Consider the following 18,392-nt stretch of genomic DNA (forward strand, 5'->3'; position numbering starts at 1 on the left):
GGATTCTTGTTAACCTCTAATATAAGGCAAGCAAGATGTTTGTCTTCAGTAAGAATATAAGAAATTATCATGTCTACAAAGCTATATCCAAGTGGCTGGAGGCACTGAGGATTGACTGGACAACAGAACAATGCAAAGTATGGATTAAGAAGCTGAAGACAGGCTACTGCACAGCCAGGAAATCTAATGACCCCTCTGAACTCCTCATCTTCCTCCCTCTGTTATGAGAAGATACTATGTCTGGAAGCTGAAGCTAGACAAATTCAGACTAGAAATAAGGTTCACATTTTGAAACAGCAATGGTAATTAACCCATCAGAACAAGTGATCTAGGGATGTGGTGAATTCCCTATCACTCAAAGTCTTTAAATCAAGACTTGATATCTTTCTGAAAGTTATGGCCTAGCTCAAACAGAAGCGATGGGCTTGATTCAGAAATTAGGTGAGGGGAAGTTCTTTGGCCTGTGTTATGCAGGAGGTCAGACTAGATGATCATAATGGTCCCTTCTGGCTTTATAATCTATTAATATGACTGAGTGAATAAATACCAGCATAAATTTAGCAGAATTAGGCCCCTAATTTGTAAATTTAACTCCTCTTCCTGTCTGCAACTGTGCCTGATCTTAAACATGATCTGAGAAGTCAAATTTCTTGTGCATGCACTCACTCTTTCTCACCCCCCCTGCACTTTGACGGTTGGATCACAGAAACCCTTAGGGCTGCCAACTGATGTGCCGAGACTGCTTCTGCCCCTGCTTTCCTGCCCTCCCAGCTTGGGACGTCAGTGCCCTCCTGGTTTGAGCCAGACCCGCTAGCCTGCTGCAAATCCAGACCCAGGTCTGAACCAGGTCCCCTAACAGCTGTAGGCTTAAACTGAAAGCAGCTTGAGAAGTGTTCTTGTTTTTAACACTCAGATGCCCAACTCCCCATGGGGTCCAAACCCCAAATAAATCTGTTTTGCCCTGTATAAAGCTTATACAGGATAAACTCATAAATTGTTCGCCCTCTGTACCACTGATAAAGAGATATGCACAGCTGTTTGTCCCCCTACCCCCCGGTATTAATGCATACTCTGGGTTAAATAATAAGTGATGATAAAATAATAAAAAGTGATTTTATTAAATACAGAAGGTAGGATTTAAGTGGTTCCAAGTAGTAACAGACAGAACAAAGTGAATTACCAAGCAAAATAAAATAGAACACGCAAGTCTATGTCTAATACAATAATAAAACTGAATACAGATAAAATCTCACCCTTATTATACCAATAAAATAAAAACCAGCAGGATCTTATTAAAGGGATAAGCAAAATGCCACATTTATTGTGAATCCAGAAAGAATCATAGTAAGCAGTTAGTTATAGCTATAACATTCCATTCATTTTCATATTTATTCACACACACACACACAGGTTCAGCGTTAGAGTTGCTCGTGCCAAGGTGGCCTGGACATGAGGAGGGAGCAAGGTCTTGTCAGATGCTCATCTGATGCTCCTGGAAGTTGGTTTGGAGCATCAGACCCCAAAGTTCTCAGTTTCTAGAGTCCATTTTTATAGGAATTTATTCCTATGCCAATCTATAGGAATTGTTTCATCATGCTGTTGCTGAATCAATTAGCAGATGGCACATTCCTGACGGCTCCGTGCTGCCAGATGTTATCTTGTTCTTCGGTTCTCCCATCCTTGAGGCTGTTGGGTGGATCCCAGTCTGCCCTCCAGCGGTCCTCTGGTTGTTTCCACTTGATGCCTTCTTTGGCCGATGGACACTGGATTCTTAGGCTGGCACCTCCCTGATCATTCATTTATTATCCACACCAATCACCCATCCTCTATCTCTATTTTAATCACAATTGTTAACAAAGTGAGATGAATACAACAAAAGGGTGGGGAATCTCTGTGTGGTGTTTCTGTTGTTACAAAGTATCGCTTTGAGTCTGTCTCTCTGTGAGTAGTTGTTACGAAGTATTGCTTTGAGAACAGACTCTGTCTTAGCATGTACTTACACAATTAGCAGCTTGCAAATTTCACACAGAGAGGGAGAGAAACAGTAAAAACAAGAGACCAAAACCCGAGAGACCTCTTAATTAGCAATACCCTGGAATTCAAACTATGGGGAATTAAACTCATTTGTGATTTTAATACAGAACTTCTTTAATATGATCCAACATAACACCCTTAGAGATGTTTCAATAAGTTTCTTTCATAGACTGAACACCTTCCTAGTCTGGGCACAATCCTTTCCCCTGGTATAGCCCTTGTTCCAGCTCAGGTGGTAGCTAGGGGATTTCTCATGATGACCACCTCTTCGTTCTGTTCCACCCATTTATATATCTTTTGCATAAGACAGGAATCCTTTGTCCCTCTCTGGGTTCCCACCCCTCCTTCTAAATGGAAAAGCACCAGGTTAAAGATGGATTCCAGTTCAGGTGACATGATCACATGTCACTAAGACTTCATTACCCACTTGCCAGCACACACGTATACAAGAAGACTTACAAGTAAAACAGAGCCATCTACAGACAATTCTCCTGGTTAATAGGAGCCATCAAGATTCCAAACCACTATTAATGGCCTACACTTTGCATAACTACAATAGGACCTCAGAGTTATATTTCATATTTCTAGTTTCAGATACAGGAGTGATAAGTTTATACAAATTGGATGACCACACTCAGTAGATTATAAACTTTGTAACGATACCTTACAAGAGACCATTTGCCTGAAGGTCCAGTTACATTATATTCACTCTCGTTAGCATATTTTTATAAAATCATATCGAGTGCAACGTCACACGCACCCCTTAAGCCTAAGAATCCTCACAGAATGGAATGAACTTGGCCCTGTGTTTACAAGTCCATCTCTCTTTACTCGTTTTCATGTGTTTTTTCAAATCAGTTACTAGCAATTGTCCACCAGGTGGCAATAAAAGCCTAATTTAACAGAGGTGATTATATTTTTCTGTCTTGCTTCAGATGACTGCATGACAAATACCATGGCTCCAATTCAGTAATTAAGACTGGTTTATTTATTTATACATACTCTGTATGCAGTCAGAAAACTCTTGCTCTGTACACTATCAGCAATTATAAAACCCGTTCATTTCTATTAGTGTGTGGTTATGCGGTTAATAAACTGGATTGAAATCTGGAACTCTAAACTGTAACACTGTAGTAAACTGTAACAGTGATTTCTTAACAATGCTTGCTATTAGAGTAAAAGCTGGAGAAGTCAACATTTCCACCAATAGCAAGGATGTGCGCAGGCTTCAATCTGTGACTATTATGAATGGATAGTGTATCAAGTTTCATGGTTTCAGAGTAACAGCCATGTTAGTCTGTATTCGCAAAAAGAAAAGGAGTACTTGTGGCACCTTAGAGACTAACCAATTTATTTGAGCATGAGCTTTTATCACTATGTGTCTTGGCAATTTATGTTCTTGTTTAGTCTGAAAAATCAGAGCTATATTTTATGAGCCACTGATTTATCTAAATACATTCAATATATTCTTCCGGTTTTTATATCTTGCAATTATCCAGGGATAACTAAGTTCACCAGAAGCAGTGATGTAAGACTGTGCAAAAGAATATCAATGCTCAGTTTTATTTAGTTGCATTAGCTATATTTCACCAAATATTTCATTAAAAAACAATATAGGGTTCTCATCTACCCCATAGATATTGTTGTCTAGTTAGCCTGGGTGATCAGCCAATATTCTGGGCCTTGCAGGCTTGTTTCTGTGAGGAGGAAAAATTGATTATATGAGTCAGATATATTCTTTGGTACAATCCTGTTTATTTACAAAGCAGTATGGGTTAAAATATTTTTAAAATTTGGTTTATTTATTTAGATTTTTAAAATACATTTCTTTTAAAAATATATATAAATTTGAAATTATGAAACCTATATTAAGGCCTCAATTTAGTATAATCTATTAAAATAATTTAAAGTTTAAATAAAAAATATTCAAGCCAATATTTGCTGCCAAAGCTTTAAAGAAAGTCAAACCACTGAATTGGTGGAAATCACTGGCTAAGCACATGGAACCAGAATTTGTTGAAATGCTAAACCAGCTTTTGACAGCAGGTACAGAGAGAATACTGTATTGTCTTCATTTCAGTTTACTCGACTAGTTCAGTTCAATGACTAGTTCATTCAAAGTTAAGAAACCAAGTGGTTGAAAAAGCATGAAAGTTTGTTTCCTCTACCACTCTATGAATAAAAATGAGATGTGAGGATGGGATCTATTAGGCCATGTCTACACTATGAAAGTACTCCGATTTTACAGAAGTCGATTTTTGGGAACAGATTGTATAAAGTCAAGTGCATGCGGCCACACTACGCACATTAGTTCAGCGGTGTGCATCCACAGTACCGTGGCAAGCGTCAACATTCTGAGCGGTGCACTGTGGGTAGCTATCCCACAGTTCCCGCAGTCCCCACTGCCCATTGGAATTCTGGGATGAGCTTCCAATGCCTGATGGGGCCAAAAATTTGTTGTGGGTGGTTATGGGTAAATGTCGTCAGTCAATCCTCCCTCCCTCTGTGAAAGCAACAGCAGAAAATCATTTTGCGCCCTTTTCCCTGGATTGCCCTAGCAGACACCATAGCATGGCAAGCATGGAGCCCTTTCAGCTCACTGCAGCAATTATGACCATTATAAACACCTCGTTCATTATTGTGCAGTTTATGTAGAACCAGCACCTGAAAAAGCAGCCGAGGAGGCGACAGCAGCGCGGTGATGAGGACATGAACACAGATTTCTCTAAAACCGCAGGTCCCCGGCAATTTGGGGCAGGCTCATGCTGTGGAACACTGATTCTGGGCCCAGGAAACAAGCACAGACTGGTGGGACTGCATAGTGTTGCAGGTTTGGGATGATTCCCAGTGGCTCCAAAACTTTTGCATGTGTAAGGGCACTTTCATGGAACTTTGTGACTTGCTTTCCCCTGCCCTGAAGCACAAGAATACCAATATGAGAGCAGCCCTCACAGTTCACAAGCAAGAGACAATAGCCCTGTGGAAGCTTGCAATGCCAGATAGCTACCGGTCACTCGAGAATCAATTTGGAGTGGGCAAATCTACTGTGGGGGTTGCTGTGATGCAAGTAGCCAACGCAATCATTGAGCTGCTGCTATCGAAGGTAGTGACTCTGGGAAATGCGCAGGTCATACTAGATGGCTTTTCTGCAATGGGATTCCCTAACTGTGGTGGGGCTATAGACAGAATGCATATCCCTATCTTGGGACCAGACCACCAGGGCAGTCAGTACATAAACCGCAAGGGGTACTTTTCAATAGAGCTGCAAGCACTGGTGGATCACAAGGGACGTTTCACCAACATCAACGTGGGATGGCTGGGAAAGGTTCATGAAGCTCGTGCCTTCAGGAACTCTGGTCTGTTTAAATGGCTGCAGGAAGGGATTTACTTCCCAGACCAGAAAATAACTGTTGGTGATGTTGAAATGCCTATAGTTATCCTTGGGGATTCAGCCTACCCCTTAATGCCCGGGCTCATGAAGCCATACACAGGCATCCTGGGCAGTAGTAAGGAGCTGTTCAACCATAGGCTGAGCAAGTGCAGCATGGTGGTAAAGTGTGCTTTTGGACATTTAAAGGGTCGCTGGCGCAGTTTACTGACTTGCTCAGACCTCAGCGAAACCAATATTCCCCTTGTTATTGCTGCTTGCTGTGTGCTCCACAATCTCTGTGAGAGTAAGAGGGAGACGTTTATGGCAGGGTGGGAGGTTGAGGCAAATCGCCTGGCTGCTGAATACGTGCAGCCAGACACCAGGGCGGTTAGCAGGAAGCGCTGCGCATCAGAGAAGCTTTGAAAACCAGTTTCATGACTGGCCAGGGTACTGTGTGACACTTCTGTTTGGTTCTCCTTGAGGAAAACCCACCCCCTTGGGTGCCTCTAAATTCCCTGAAAGCCGCCCGCCCTCCCCCCTTCGATCACAGCTTCCTTGCAAAGGAAATAAAGTCACTATCATTTTAAAAACATGTATTCTTTATTAATTGATTATAAAAATAGGGAGAGAACTCACAAGGTGGCCCGGGTGGGGTGTGGGAGGAGGGAAGGAAAAGCCTCCCCACCCCCACTCCCACGTGGCTAACTGTGGGGAGGATTTCTTTTCAGCCACAGGCAAACAGGCCAGTAGGAATGGCCACCTCTGAATGTCCCCTTAATTAAATTCCCCTATTTCAACCAGGTTACCATGAACGATATCACTCTCCTGAGGTTTCAGAGTAGCAGCTGTGTTAGTCTGTATTCGCAAAAAGAAAAGGAGTACTTGTGGCACCTTAGAGACTAACCAATTTATTTGAGCATATGCTTTCGTGAGCTAAAGCTCACTTCATCAGAGGATAACACAGAGAGATAAAAAACGGATGTTGCTTGAATGCCAGCAAACACCGGGACCATACGCTGCCAGGCTTTGTCATGCAGTAATACCAGATTACTTGCTACTAGCATGGCATGGTAAAGTGTCCTACCATGGAGGACGGAATAAGGCTGCTCTTCCCAGAAATCTTCTGGAGATGTCTCTGGAGGATTTCCGCTCCATCCCCAGACACATGAACAGACTCTTCCAGTAGCTGTACTGGCCACGAATGTATCCCAAGTCCTCAGGGCTACTTAATCATTAAAAAACGCTTGCTTTTATAACATGTATTATATTTAAAAAGGTACAGTCACCAGAGGTCCCTTCTCCGGCTTCATTGGGTTGGGAGGGTATTTCATTCAGGGTGATAAAAAGACCCTGGCTGTCGGGAAGAATGGTGTGCTGTATGCTGTCCTCAAGCTTGTCCTCCTCCTCTTCATCTTCCCCGTCCGCAAAATCCTCAGGCATGGCGGAGAGTACCCCATCATCGGAGTCCACGGACAGGGGTGGGATAATGGTGGCTGCCCCCCTTAGAATTGCATGCAGCTCAGCGTAGAAGCAGCATGTCTGGGGCTCTGTCCCGGAGCGTCCGTTTGATTCTTTGGCTTTCTGATACGCTTGTCTGAGCTTCTTAAGTTTCACGCGGCACTGTGTTGTGTCACTGCTGTAGCCTCTGTCCCTCATTGCCTCGGAGATTTTTTTTAATGTTTTGGCATTTCATCTTTTGGAACGTAGTTCTGATAGCACGGATTCCTCTCCCCATACAGCGATCAGATCCAGTACCTCCTGTTCAGTCCGTGCTGGATCTCTTTTTCAGTTCTGGGACTGCATGGTCACCTGTGCTGATGAGCTCTGCATGGTCACCTGTGCTGATGAGTTCGCCTGGCCAAACAGGAAATGAGATTCAAAAGTTCCCGGGGCTTTTCCTGTACACCTGGCCAGTGCATCTGAGTTGAGAGTGCTGTCCAGAGCGTTCAGAATAGTGCACTGTGGGATAGCTCCCGGAGGCCCATTGCAAATTGCGTCCACACTAACTCTAATTCGAAACGATGATGTCGATTTCAGTGCTAATCCCCTTGTTGGGGAGGAGTACAAAAATCGGTTTTAAGAGCCCTTTATGTTGAAAAAAATGGCTTCGTTGTGTGGACGGGTGCAGGGTTAATTCGATTTAACGCTGCTAAATCTGACATAAACTCGTAGTGTAGACCAGGCCTTAGTTTTAAAACCTTGAAGGACATGGTGACCAGAAGCAATCAGTTCAATACTTCAACTACAAAACTTCCTTTGTTTAAAAATAAACCAGTTATAAATGCAAAACATGTTTTGATACTTTCCTTATGTATCCCACATATTTAAGTTTGTTTATTAGTTTACATAAAACTATTTTAAAATACTAGTTTTGTGAAATTTTAATTGAATTCCAGCTTCCATCCAAATACAGCTTGATGTAAGTTGCAATTAAAAAAATAATCTATTCAATAAGAAATGCATAATTAACCATTTTCTAACATAATTAAAATGTAAAATTTAAGAATCTGAATAAATGTAATTTAAAGTAAATAATTACTTGTATAAAAAGTGTGCATAGATAGTATATCCTGGTTAGCAAAAAAAGTACCATATTTAGTGTAAAGTTATATTTAATTGCAAATCAACATGTTTTAATGAGAATCAACATCTCTTTAGAAAAAGTACAAATATAAACCAAGATTAAAATTTATGATTTAAATCAAGGTTTCCTGCTTGTTATATAAATAATAAAATCAGCACTTTAAATCACTTTGATTTAGATCAATCCACCCTGTTACAAAGAATGTTCAAAATCCTGTTTCCCTGATCATAATTTGAACAGACAGCATGCCTTCCTTGTTCACTATTTCCAAATATGCCCCTCCAGTCAGTTCTGTGCACCAGGAGCTCTGGGTCTCTGCCCTCACTCAAGGCCATGCTTGATTTTTTCAATGGCTGCATCCTGGCTTTCTGCATCTAACACACAGCTTGACAAACATTTTCCCAGCCCTCCTGCTTGTAACCAATCCAAGGGAAACCCCTCGGACCACATGCCTTCGCCCTGCTCAAGCTTTGCCATCTGCTCAAGACACTGGGCCAATAGCCTCTTACTGTTCCCAGTTATCACTACATAAAGGAGTATTTAATTACTTCTTCCATTTAGACTGAAACACCAGTTGGCTTTAACCAGGTCTGCAATTGTCTGCAGATCAAAGATGGCAGCCATTAAGTTCTTCCAGCACAACAATATAGAAATGTATAAAAAATGAAATGAAATGAAAAGAAATGAAAAAAAGTTTAAAAGCAGGTGCTGCTGCCACTTCTTTTTCTCCCTTGCTCCCCTCAGCAAACTGAATACTCCATCCCTTCCAGATAACACAACTCTCAAAGCTAGCAAGTGAACACCCTTTCTTACAAATCCCAAATCTTCACCCCTCGGAGGGGGACTCACAAGCCATCCTTTACCAAATGAACAATTTTACTCTTCTACCTCCTCCAAGAGTTCTCTGGTCTCTTTCTCAGCTCCTTCAGCACAGGTCTCGCTCAGAAGAGGGAAATGATTTATAGACCTGCCTCTGTTCCCATAAGTTCCCAGGATCCCTGAGATGTACAACTCCCCAGATGCCTCTTTCTGGGATGAAATTAGTGAAAGGCCTGTGTGTAATAGGTCAGCATGCCCTGTTACAACCGTAAAAAGCCAGAAAATCCCTAATTTAGTCATCACCCTTGCAAACTAGACCCAGCATTTTGTTTCCTACTCATTATCTCTCCCAAAATAGCATGCCTCCACCTTCACCACACAAGATGGCCATCTCTTATCTCTTGCTGCGTAGAGAGGTTAAAAATGGAAGTTGAACTGAAATAGAAGGTTTGTGTAAACTGTAGATATTCAGTTGATGGTTATGTTGAAGCGTGATGTGTAGGAAGATTGTGATTAGAAGGATTTTTTTTTTTTAATGTGGACATAGTTTACAATAGGGTTTCTTTAAATGTGCCAATTATATGATTTGCACCATGGGGCCTCTAACATGAGGCTAACCAGAACACCCCAAGGGAAGCACCTCCTCAGTCCATCCTACTGCTGGCCTGTGATTTCTGTGCTGGGTTTCTAAATGGTACAGCACAGAATTTTATCCCGTCTTCCCAAAGCCCTGTGCAACCCCTTAAGTCCCTAAAGCCCCAGGCAATGCGCCAGCTTTGCCTGCTACTGCCCAGCCTATCTCCCTATAGTCTTTGGGATGAATGGACTAGTGAGCAGGCTGGCATCATCAGAAAAACAGAAGAAGTGCCGAACTTGACATTTCCATCAGCTACTCTCAGTGCAGCTCAAACCAGCTATCCTGAATCAAAGGAATGACTTTTTAAAAAAGTTCAGAAGTAGCCTATGTCTAGGGTGACCATATTTCCCTATGCTGAATATGGGACACCTGGTAAAATTACTCATTTTCAAGCGAGTTCAATGGCAATCAATCAGAACTATGCAGTTCAAATTAACATCAAGTTGACTGAGTTCCTGTTAAAAAGAAATACTGTGTAGTTGGATTCTTTTCATTTACCTTATCTTTAAGGCTTTAGGGTTCACACAGAGAGGGGTGACACACTCCCGTACACCTCTCTCACACGCGGGGGTGGGGGTGTGTGACTGACCGACCCAACCCTCCCTGCTTGGCGCTCTCCGCCCTCCATGCCTGGCTGGGCCCCCGGGATGGACTCGCCTCTCCTGATACCAGGCGCCACATCTTCCCAAGGCAACACGTGGGGGAGGGCGGCCACACAGGGTCACATGCCCCCTTCCCCATATTTCTGTCAGGGTTCACACCAGAATGTGGCCAGCAGCAGCCTTGTGGCACTGTGCAGGAGAGAAGGGATGGGAGCTGCTTCCAGCTGCAGGGGAGGAGGAGGTGGGGGGAAGCGATGACCTGGCCTGTGACTTTGCAGAACTCATCTCTTTCTCCCCTTCCCCCCACCCCCGGGCTGGAAGCAGCTCCCATCCCGTCTTGCCTGCACAGTGTCGAAAGGCACTCCAGAGCTTAGCTGAGGGGTGGAGAGGCTTCCCTGTGCCAGCACTGTGCAGGGCTTTGGCACACGCAGGGCTCGGCTCCTCCTGGCCAGTGCCCTGGGCTGGAGGATCTTGGGCCTGGGAAGTGGGTATAATATCCAGGGGAGGCACATACCTCGTTAGCCGCCCCGGAACTGCATGGGCATATCAAAAAGCATCTTCTACAGATGCTTTTCCCCTGGGCAGTGGGCGGGTTGGGTCCTGGGAGGGGAGGCATGGCATGGCTGCGGCCAGCCCTGGGCTCCTCCAGGTGTGGGGAGGCTCAAGACTTTAGCCAGCCCAACCGGGGCTCCTCTGAGCCAGAGGGGAGGTTTGGGGCTTCGGCTACCCCAGGTGGGGCTCCTCTGGGCAGGGTGAGGGGAGCACTCCGAGCTGCGGCTGGCCCAGGGCTCCTCCGGGCAGGTGTAGGGGCAGGGAGGTTCAAGGCTTTGACCAGCTGGGGCTCCTTTGGGCAGGGGGGGCTCTCTGGGCTGGGGAGGGTGCAGGAGGTCTTGAGGCTCCAGGCGTGGGTGAAAGGGGCGGAGCTGGGGGTTAACTTCTCCAGAGTGGGGCTCCACCCACCACCCATGGTCTTGGGCTTTCTCGGGACGCCAGCCCAGCGAGAAGCAGTGGGGGAAGGAAGGAGCCTGCCGGTCAAGCTGTTGGTGAGCTGAGCGCTCCGACCAGGGGCTGGTTCTCCCCACAGCACTGGGAGTGGGAGGCGCCCCGCCAGGGGGGATATGGAGGAGCAGCGAGGCTAGGGGGGCAGGTGAAGGGGCAAAGCAGAGAGAGGACAGCAAGGCCGATGGGTGGGCAGCAGAGGTGACACGTAACCGGACACTGCCTGGAGCCTGTCTGCACTCACCAGCTGCCGCAGCTCATGTGCACAGCCTGATTTGCACTTAGAGCAGGATTAAAATCCTTGTTTTACACTTTAAGGTTTGATTTTAGTCTGCACATTTGGCACAATAACGTTTTATAGATTTTTCTACATACTTTTTTCAGGAAAATATTTACTATTGTAGAGAAAACACTTTCAAATGCTCCCTTTTGGCCCACATTTCTTTGGGTTACTCTAGCTAAACAACCACAATCCTACAAATTCCAGACTCTCTGACTCTGATTGGTTGGCCACAGGTAGGGTGACCAGATGTCCCATTTTTAAAGGGACAGTCCCTTATTTAAGCCCTCCTACAGGTGTCCCAACTTTTTCTTAAAAACGGGCAAATTGTCCTGTGTTTTCTGTCTCTTCTCCCTCTCCATCAGTAGTGGTGGGTCCTGCTGCTGGCCTGTTCTATATGGTAGTTAAGTCCTGTTCAACTTTTAATGGTATTTAGGTGCCTAAGATGCTGATGGATACCTAGTTGGGTTTTTAAAAACAGCTGGGCACCTAAGAAACAGGTTTTTTAAGTGCAAATCTCAACACAACCTTAATTATGCAATTGCTGCAGATGCCTTTATAATTTGGTTTTATACAATGTAGTTTTGAAGCTAGTAAAATAAGGCTCATACCACCTCAGTTGGATTTAAATCTCTTTACAACACTAAACGCTGTAAAGGAAACTATAAAGTGCCATGTGTCAAATAATACAGCTTTTGTAGTGACTTTGGCTATAGAAGCCAATTACATTTTATTGATTTACCATTTACGGCAAAAAGAAAAGGAGTACTTGTGGCACCTTAGAGATTAACCAATTTATTTGAGCATGAGCTTTCGTGAGCAGCTCACAAAAGCTCATGCTCAAATAAATTGTTTAGTCTCTAAGGTGCCACAAGTACTCCTTTTCTTTTTGCGAATACAGACAAACACGGCTGTTACTCTGAAACCTGTCATTTACAGTAAGAATGTTTATCATTGTAATTGGTGTTATCTTGTTACTAGCTGTGTCACTGTTAGGAAAAATTACCCAAGTTGAACAGGATTTAACTACCATCTATAACTCCCTCTAAAGTCAGTAGGAACTGAATTGCTAAAGCACAAGCACCTCTGAAAGTTTAGAAGGCAGCTAAAGGTATATTTTAACTACTGTATTACACAAGTTAAAATAGTTATTAACTTTTTAAGAGCATCTTGTTTTCTACATGTCCTAAGTGCATAGGGCTACGGAATATTCTGTTGTGGTTTCCTTGGTCTCCTCTGTTGAACCTGTTTCACTGTGGAGAAATAATTAAAACATCCATAGGAACAGGAGGACTAAATTCTGGGTTTCTCAGGTCAATGCTTTAAAGAGCACAGAGTCAGTCTTGTGCTTGTGCTGTCCCTGGCCCAATGATTCTTCCATTATTTAGCCACACTTCAATAGCTTCATTATTGGGCCAGAGAGAGAGAGAAAAACCATGGGAATGACACTGTAGCCATGTTAGAGCACTTGTGAGAGACCCAAGATCCAGTCCTCATGCTCCAATGATTTTTTAAAATTATTTATCCTCCATGAAACAGCTTCAATAGAAGAGACTGAAGGAGCCCCACATCAGAATATCCTATATTTCCGTGGTTAGGGTATTCACATGAGTGGTGGCAGATGCCTATTCAAATTCTTTCAGGTAAAGGGGGTCTAGAACTGGATGGCTCCCATATCTCAGATAAGTACCAAGAAATGTACCAGAGCACCATCTCAGGTGAGCCCTCTTCTTTCCCCACCCCCACTCTGCTGTTTCTGTTCCCCACCTATAGGAGCCCACGCTGGTAGGTGAGATCTGAGTATGCTTACTTGTCTGCGCCTTGCCAACAAGTTAGGTGAAGGAATGCCTGTCTTCTCCCATTCATGACTCACTCTGGAAGCTCAAGTGTCTGGACATTTGGTGTGGTGAGGCGGTGCACATGTTCAGAGGCAGAAATGTAGGCATCTAGGGAACTTTTAATGCAAAAATTTAGGCATCAAATGAGTTTAGGTTCCTATAAGATTCTGAGCCAGTTGAGTAGGAGTTTTGTGAATCCCAGTGCGGACTGATTCTGGGATATAAGTACCTAAAGTGGAAGTTAGGTGCTTAAGTCCTTTTGTAAACCTAGACCCTAGGGCAAGATTCACAAGGTATTTAGGCACCTAAAGATGCAAATAGGAACCTAGGGGATTTTCAAAGGTACCTAACTCCTTAGGTGCCCAGTTGTTTTTTAAAATCAATCTAGCTATCTATCAGCATTTTTAGGCACCTAAATACCATTACAAATCTGGTCCCCAATTTCCACTGAAATTGGGATGTCTAATTCTCTTAGGGTTTGTCTACCCACAAAAGTTATACTGGTTTAACTAAAGCCATCATAGGTATACCAGTACAACCCCTACTACTGATGAATTTATAATGGTATAAAGGTGCTTTAAATTAGCATAGCTGGTCCCATCTGGGAAGAGTAATAAGCTAGACCAGGATAAGGTGCCTTTATACTGGTATAACTATGTCCACCCTAGGGGCTGTACTGGTACAACTATTCAATTTTAAAAAAATCAATGACAGTTATAACTAGTACAAAAATTGTGTATAGAATAGGCTGAAGCCTCCTTTGAAAATCCCAGCCTGAAAGCATCACGGTGAGCCCACTGCTTTAAAAACGTTTGGGGGTCATATAGAACCTATTTAGATTGACGTCTTGATAATCTTATGCCAAAGGCAAAGATTAGAGACTGGAGAGAAGATCTCCGAGAAAGTCAAGACTTTTAATTCCAGATTGTTGTTCTTTTTAACATCTTTCCATTTGGATCAAGACCATTTAATGACATAACAATGGCCACACTGAGAACAATCATCTGTGTACAATGGCAGAAAGTATCCCGTTCTTGCTGCTACTGATCTACTGGCAAGCTTTTATACCATTGAAAACTGGGTATTGATGGGTAGGTCAAAACAGCTCTTCAGTGGTTGAGCTCATTCTTATTACAAAAGGCCTCAAAGCTGGTGATGGACACTTGTGTTCCCTTTATGGGGTGCCACAATTTCCCTCACCCCCAATATTCAACATCTGGGCACATTCTGTAAGAAAGATGTGAACACATTAGAAAGTGTTCAGATGAGAGAAAGAAAAATATCAGAGGTTTAGAAAACATGACCTATGAGGACTGGTTCAAAGAACTGGGCATGTTCAATCTGGAGAAGAGAAGGCTGAGGAAGGACCTGATAACAGTCTTCAAACATGTTAAGGGCTGTTATAAAGAGAAGGTTTCAAAGAACAGATTAGGCAGACACCTGTCAGGGACGGTCTAAGTATACTTAATCCTGTCTCAGCGCAGGGGGGTGAACTAATGATGTCTTGAAGTCCCTTCCAGCCCTATTTTTTTTATGATTACATGATTTTATATATGACAATACTAGGAGATATTCTAAAGGAATGTAGAGGGCTGAGATATCACCAGTGATACACAGCTGCTTGTCTCTTTACCTGTTGAGCTGTCTCAACTATCTCATTAACCTGTAGACTTTTTTGCTTGGGTAAGGGGCAACTGGCTCAAGTTCAATCAGAATTAAATGGAGGCAATTCAGTGAATTGAGCAAAATGCGTATAGGAAATTGGGAGATTTGTGCACCCTTCTTTTTGAGGTGCAAGGTCCAGAATAAGGAGCTTCAGCATGGAAGTCCATATTGCATCAGTACCTCTGATTAACTTTTATCATTTCCACATACTCCAGAAGCTGTCCTTTTCTCTCTCTTTGTCCTCCAGACAAGCATTCAGCATTTGACTAATTTGCTTCTACTTGGACTTCCCTGGAATTCGATTTTGCCTGTTGCATAGGATGTTGTGAGGATTACTTAATTCATGTTTGTCTAGTGATTTGAATATGGAAAGTGCTCTGCAAGTGTTCTCGGAAGCTGCAGAATACGGTTTTCTCCTCGTGAAGGAGGCAAAGGCATTAGTAACATCTGCTACCCTCATTCTGTCCTCAGTCTAGCACTTGAGACATCTTGCTCCCATTATGTTCCTCTTAGGCAGTTGGATGTCCTTGTTGTCAGTTCTGATTCAGGATATTGATTCAAGGGACTTCTTGAATATATTTGGCAGAGTTCTTCTTAGGCAGTCCTTAATTCTTTTATGAAGCCTTTCTATCTGGGTCAGTACATTCTCGGTCATGACTCTTATTTTTCACAATCTTTTCTTTTTTGGATAATTCTCCTTCAAAACTCCAAATCATCACAATCCACTTTGATGTATTTTTAAACTGGCCAGATCCTGGGCCTTTTCATTTTTAGCCATTTTGAGCCATTTTATTTTTAGTTTTGTTTTTTCTAAAATTTCTAGTATCTGATGTCTTTGATGGGAGCTTTATAAAATAATATAAAATAGCAATATATAATATAAAAATTAGCAATTAAATACAGTACCATCAATGATGAATATTTTATTGAAGACAAGGAGAAAAGATTTTCAAATATTATTCTTTCCAAGTATTTTGCTCTCTGGCTGCATTACATGAGGAAGAAATCTGAATATCAGTAGTTGTGTGCTAGTTGACATCTGTTGCTGTCTGGATGCAACTGGCCATGCTTTTCATTTTTTCAACTAACAGAACAGGAGTTATCCCTTAAGCAACATAATTCATTTAGCGTCCTGTGGGTCTAACACTTACTCCCCCCCCCCCCCCAGAGTTGCTACTTATACTACTGTCATAAATATAAAGGGAAGGGTAAACCCCTTTAAAATCCCTCCTGGCCAGAGGAAAACTCCTCTCACCTGTAAAGGGTTAAGAAGCTAAAGGTAACCTCGCTGGCACCTGACCAAAATGACCAATGAGGAGACAAGATACTTTCAAAAGCTGGGAGGAGGGAGAGAAACAAAGGGTCTGGGTCTGTCTGTATGCTGCTTTTGCCAGGGATAGAACAGGAATGGAGTCTTAGAACTTTTAGTAAGTAATCTAGGTAGGTATGTGTTAGATTATGATTTCTTTAAATGGCTGAGAAAAGAACTGTGCTGAATAGAATGACTATTCCTGTCTGTGTGTCTTTTTTGTAACTTAAGGTTTTGCCTAGAGGGATTCTCTATGTTTTGAATCTAATTACCCTGTAAGGTATCTACCATCCTGATTTTACAGAGGTGATTCCTTTACTTCTATTAAAAGTCTTCTTGTAAGAAAACTGAATGGTTTTTCATTGTTCTAAGATCCAAGGGTTTGGGTCTGTGGTCACCTATGCAAATTGGTGAGGATTTTTTACCAAATCTTCTCCAGGAAGTGGGGTGCAAGGGTTGGGAGGATTTTGGGGGGAAAGATGTGTCCAAACTACATTTCCCAGTAAACCCAGTTAGAGTTTGGTGGTGGCAGTGGAAATCCAGGGGCAAAGGATAAAATTAATTTGTACCTTGGGGAAGTTTTAACCTAAACTGGTGAAAGTAAGCTTAGGAGGTTTTCATTCAGGTCCCCACATCTGTACCTTAGAGTTCAGAGTGGGGGAGGAACCTTGACAACTACCTGCTACATTTTTTTCAGATATGCCTTTTCAAAGGATCTCCACTTGCAGGGATTGTCAGTGTAAAGGAACCAAAATGGATTAAAGGAGAGGAGAAACTCAGCACTTTAAGTGACAGTAGGGCTCTAATCTTATAAAGATGTGTCCATAGGGTACACTCATCACTCTGGATAAAGATTTTTCATATATATTTCCCATTAAAGCAAATGACACCAACATAAACCCATGTGCATCCAGAGTGTAGAAACACAATAGTATCCTGTAGGAATAGCAGTACATATTAGGTAAAATGTCCCTCCTCTTACCAGGTTATTCATGAGTATTATAATTAAAACAGCCTCACATCATTTCCTGTGGCATCCTGACAGATGTCTCCTGACTCAATTAATTGCTGTTTACTAGTTATCTTTATTTGCAATCCTTTTTCAAGTTTTCAGTCCACTGTATTTAAAATTTTGCAAAAAGGCTTAATTGTGGTACACACTGCTGCATTCCATTATTCCATTCTATCAAGTAATTCAATCAAAAGAATCTAGTTGAGCCGAACTCACTTAGGTGCTTTTGTAAATCTTACTAGACCCTTACCTGCATCTGTAGGCTCTATGCAACCTAAAGTCCAGTTCACAAAGTAAACAGAGACAGGTGCCTAGTGGGATTTTCAAAAGGTCCTAAGCAGGGCTGTCCCTAGGGGGTTGCGGGGCCAAGGACATTAGAAACTCAGTGCCTATCTGCCATGAGGTGCTTCCCCTGGCTCCACCCAGGCCACGCCCCCCTCCACGCCTGCCCTGCTTCTTCCTGCCCCGCCCTGCCCCCTCCCCTGAGCGCGCCGTGCCCTTGCTCCTCCCAACCAGCACCTCCTGATGCCACGAAACATTTGATTCATGGCAGGCGCTGGGAGGGAGGGTGAGGCGCTGATCGGCGGGGCCTGCTGGTGGGCAGGAGGCACTGTGGGGAGGGGGAGGTTCTTGTAGGGGGGCTCCTCCTTGCCCCCCGACCCACTGCTTGCCTCCTCACTGGGCTCAACCACCCGCCTCACCTCCCTACCCGCGGGGATCCCAAAACGCAGGGCCTAGGGTGGTTGCCCAGATTCGCCGTACCCAAGGAACAGCTCTGGTCCTAGGCACCTAACTCCCAGTGATTTTCCACTGGTTTCATTGGGAGTCACGTGCATAGCCACTTTTGAAAATCCCACTAGGCACCTACATCTTTAGGTGCATAAATACCTTAAAATCTGAACCTAAGTCAGTCTTGAAAATGAAATTTAGGCTTCTAAGGCTCTGTCTGCACTAGAGACTTCTTCTGACATAATTGTGTTGCTCAGGGGTGCGAAGAGGTGTGATCCCTGACTGACATAGCTGTACTGGCAGAAGCCCCTAGTACAGATACAATTATACCCACAAAATTGTGCATTTAGTTATATAGTTTGGTTTACTTATGTGGGGTGATTTTGCTGTACCAGTACAAAGCACAGCTTGGCCAGTATAGCTGTGTCCACACTAGACACACTTTGCCAGCATAGTAGACGGGTATTCCTATATCGATAAAGCACTCCAAATGTAAATATGGCCTATGCTATTT

At 43.3% G+C, this 18,392-nt stretch overlaps 1 pseudogene; it reads right to left on the bottom strand.

Annotated features, from left to right (window-relative positions):
* Positions 1–7,207, bottom strand: part of LOC144930532 (uncharacterized) — a 256,857-nt pseudogene extending 249,650 nt beyond the window's left edge.
* Between the last annotated feature and the right edge of the window lie 11,185 nt (positions 7,208–18,392).

This window comes from Lepidochelys kempii, chromosome 4, assembly GCF_965140285.1.
Source record: "Lepidochelys kempii isolate rLepKem1 chromosome 4, rLepKem1.hap1, whole genome shotgun sequence".
NCBI classification, from domain to species: domain Eukaryota; kingdom Metazoa; phylum Chordata; order Testudines; family Cheloniidae; genus Lepidochelys; species Lepidochelys kempii.